Here is a 4,589-nt window from a genome sequence, read left to right on the forward strand (position 1 = left end):
TTTTTTTAAGGATCGGGTCACTATGGTAACCACTTCTTATCTCAGAATCAAAAAGCAGTTATGATTGTAATTAAAAAATGTATGCTGCCTACCAAGAATTATTCTGAATTATAATTCATTTTCTGTCTCATATTTGAGTTATTTATACTGCTCCCAAAGGCATCGCCTTTTATTGTAATTCAGTAATGCAGCACTTCATACAGAGAAACTGTTTTGAATAGACTGCCAGAAATTGTGGTCAAAGACTTCAGCTTCTGAAATACTTCAGAGAAACTCCAGGAATTGCTTTGTGTCCTTAGAAAAGAGAAATAAGAAGATAAATACATCCTCCTAAAGGCTCATGCTTTCTCACTAGTTGTCGCACATCCCAAGACCAGTCATAATGAGTTATAGATGAGAAACCCATGAACTAAGAACTCCCATCCAGTTATTGACTGGCAGCTCCTGGAGGATTTCCTTCAGCTTGTGCCCTTCCTTTCTGCTCCCTGCACCAGAGTCGTGTGTGGATATTTGAGTGACTGCTGGACCGTGAGGAGGAATGGCAGTGAAACTATTGCCTTTAAGAGCCATTAAAATAACAGAAGCGTAGAGCTCCAAATGACTCTGATGAAGCTGCCTGGGAGCTCAAAAGGGCTTCCCAAATTCAATGGGAGCAAAACTGGGCTTGTGAGGAGGTGACCTGCTCCAGCTGGCTCTCACAGGCTTAGGCCCCACACTACTTAATGGAGGAGAAAATTGCATTTTTTATTAGATTATATTAAATATTTTCCAATAGCACCAGCTATATATCGCTTCCTCTCCACTCTGGGTCTGCTTGGGAATGGAAAGCCAAGAGGTTGTTAGCAGGATCTCTGGCACTCGCCCCTGCATTTCATTTTTTGGGCTACAACCTATCTACCCTTCAGCTAACGCACCGCAGAGCAAATATGTGCTGTGTTTTATGTAAATAGTAATAGGTTTGATTGCCTAAGTGTATCTTTTTTTACACTTTCCAAGAGGGAGAGAGAACAAATGTTTATCTACCCAAAGCCTGTAGTTTTCGACATCATTATTTTTTTGGCTTATTTTTCTCTGATACAGTCTTGCATCCCCATAGACGACCAAATGCTTTCCCTTGGAAATGGATTTACTGCTCAGTGGCCACAATTATTCTAGCAGCACACCCTGGAAAGCCTTTTTAGTGTCTAAAATGAGGGGTTTATTTTTCCTGGTGAAGCGAAGCAGGCTCCTGTTCTGGGGAGGCCGCCAGATTAGGAGTAATCAGTAAGGTTAATGAGCCAGATACTAATCATTTGTATTCCTTTGGAGTTGCTCCATCGCCTCAAATGACTCGAGGTGCAGGGGAAGTTTCAATTAATTAACCCAGGGCCTCCCTTCCCCCTCCACCTCTACCATGGAAAGCCCAGAGGACCTCTGTCCCCACTAAATCCCTGATGCCCTGAATCCCTCCCAGAGCAGAAACAGCAGGGAAAGCTTTGGGTGTGAGGGTGGATGGTGTGGGGAGGACCGGTGCAGGTGGGTAAGGACGATGTCAGGGTATAAGGAGCTATGGCTGCAGGTTGGTGATGGTACCTCCTGTATGCTTTATCTTCATGGCTTTTGCTCTGGATTTTCTTTTTTTCTCTTGTTAGAATGGCTTGCTTCTACTGGAGCAGAAAACAGCTGCTTGGATTTCCCAGTAATGCAGCTTTGCTTCTGAAAAGTTTTGGGTGTTTTCCCCCCATCAGGGAAGAGGAAATTAAGTGGTTTATCTGGGCTGATTTAACTCTCTCTGATCTGGTCTTGAAAGTGTCCTTGTCTAAAGAGGGTGATGTGCTTTCCTTTCAGCAACATACGGAGACCCAACCCCCACTAATGCCATGAATTTCTCAGGTGCAAGCTGATAAGAGAAATACTTCATAGTGTCTGTAATGCAGTGGAGTGGCAAATGACTTCATTAAGTCTGTGGTGATAATTAGTTTAATCAGCTGAAGTGCAGCTCAGTGCAGCACACTTCAGATGTGTGTGACATGGCAGGGGCCACTGCCACCAGCTGAGAAATCATCCTCAGCCCAATGCGTCCTCACCCAGGGGCTCAAGCAAGGTGTCTTCCTGCTCCTCCTGCTCTTTGCAATTAATTCCCTGCTTTAATTAATTCCCTGACGCCATTCAATGAGGCCAGGCTGAGCTTCTGGGAGGAAATCACAGCTTAGCTGTGGTTTGAGCTATGGAAAAATGTTCCATTCTCCCCTAGAGCCCCACTGACCTCTCTGACTGAAACCCCACTGAGCTGAGTGTCTGCTCTGAGTGTGTGGTGTCCCTGAGCCCCACCAGGGAACAGCGTGACTCTCACTGTTGGGTTTCTCTTATAGGGGGAAGAAAAACACAGAACAGCGAACGGTGTTCTTTTGTTACTTCCTTTGAAACCAGACTCGAAAGGAAATATGCTGCTTTGAGAGCATCTTTTCCCTGGCTGGCTGAGGCCCTTCTTCTGAGCAAGGACTAACAGGGTTGCTTTGTGTTGATATTCAGGTCTTTGTGAAACTTCTTTGGTATCAGACATCACAACTGCGTCAGCATGCCAAAGCAAGTGTTTTGGCCTCCCACACCTATATCATCTTTTATTTTTTTATCTATTTTATTTTATTTTCATTTATTTTATTTTCATTTATTTTATTTTTCTATTTTATTTCATTTTTTAATTGAGCAGTGTGAGAGACAGACAGTGTATATAATACTCATGGCTCCCAAGGACTTGCAGAGTTCCTGGCTTGCAGCACCTCCCTAGCACTTGAATTTGGCTTGCTGGAGTCAGGCCACTGTAGACTGCCTTGGGTTTTAAATCCGTGATGGTTTTATTGCCAAACAATGCATGTGGAGGTTGTCTGCTGCCCTTCTGTGAGATGGCAGCCTCCTCTGCTGTCATCTCATCTTTCTAGTTCTGTGATGGCAGTCACTTGCTGGTGTAGTACAACCCTATATACAGATCTTTTCAGAGGGACACGGGCTTGTCTGTGTTGAGGATAAATATTCTATTTTCAGTATTCATTGCAGGGTGTCTGGTGTGAAATGCTGCTTCCCATGAAGGATACACCTTGTGGTCCTCCTTTCACAAACTGCATGGTGAATGGTGAAAGAACCGTGCTGCAAGGAGCTAGCAGATTGGTGTTGCAGCTCTCTGGCCTTGAAACAGGAGAGCTGACCTCGCTGCTTTTATAAAACAAAAGCTCATTCCACGTGACTGTAATTCCCACTGCTCTTGAGCAAACCTACCTGACACTGCTTGTGCCATCTCCTGCCTAAGAGTGAAACATTATAGGGTCCATACGTTCTTCAAGCCACTGTGGTCAGTGGCCCACAGCAAATCTCATTACATGAAGGTAAGATGCTCCAAGGCAGCTGGACCAGATTCTCATGGTATTACAGAATCACAGAACTGCAGGGGTTAGAAAGGACATCAAGAGAGCATCAAGTCCATCCCCCCCTGCCAAACAGGTCACGTAGGAAGGCATCCAGGTGGGTCTTGAGCATCTCCATGGAGACTCTACAATTCTTCTGGGTAACCTATTCCCACTTCTTTGTCACCCTTACCATAATGAAGCTTTTCCACATGTTAGTACAGAATTTCCTTTGTTCAAGTTTTAGACCATTACTCCTTGTCATATCACTACACACTATCAAGAAGAGTCAGGCCTCATCCACTTGCCTCCCACCTCCCTTTAGATATTTATAAACATTTATCAGATCCTTTCTTAGACTTCTATTCCCATAATGAACAGACCCATCTTACTCAGTCATTCCTCACAGAGGAGACACTTCAGGACCTTAATCATCTTTGTAGCCTTCTGCTGGACTCCTCTTAGGAGTTACAGAGCAACTGGATGGAGCCTGAAGTCCTCCCCTTTCTCCACCAACCCCTTTCTTCAGCAGGAACCCTGCTTAGTGCTGTGGCTTTAGCTACCCTCTAAACACTAAGCCATGAGAAGCACTTGTGTACAATAATTGCTCAAGATTGGAGGCTACAGCAATGAGAGGGTTACTAAGCTTAAAGAGCCTCCTTCAACTTGAAGCATGAAAATATGCCTGGTTCTGGGGGCAGAAAGCAGTATGAAGCCCCCACCATCACATCACAACTCCTGCTTCTAGAGCTAGCTACTGTGACCATCCATCCATCTGTTCTCTCAGCCTGAATTCATTTCTTTATCCTCTGGAGAGGGTAGGATGTGATCGTCCTCACCTAAGGGGTCACAAAAAGAGAATATTCTCAATGTTCTCACAGAAACAGAAGAGATTAACTTATGAGACAGAGAGATCTGCTCTCCTCCAGCAGACGAAACACATATGAAATCCTCCTGGAGGTACAGGTCCACTATTTCCATCCTTTACCTGTTGCTCTGCAGTGTGTTCCTGTGACATGGCCAGGTGACTTGAGTGATGGGGCTGAATGAAGAAGAGGGAGGGATGTATATCTCGGAAATGGTTTCAGAAAGCATCTTTCTGGTTACTCCCCACATCATGTAAGAAGGGAAATGTGTGTGTCTATGTCATTGTTGCTTATTTTATCTTTTTCCCTCTGAAAAGGTGAGCTGTGTAACTGTGTTGCTGCTATT

The sequence above is a fragment of the Excalfactoria chinensis genome, chromosome 4 (genome assembly GCF_039878825.1).
Source record: "Excalfactoria chinensis isolate bCotChi1 chromosome 4, bCotChi1.hap2, whole genome shotgun sequence".
NCBI lineage: Eukaryota > Metazoa > Chordata > Aves > Galliformes > Phasianidae > Excalfactoria > Excalfactoria chinensis.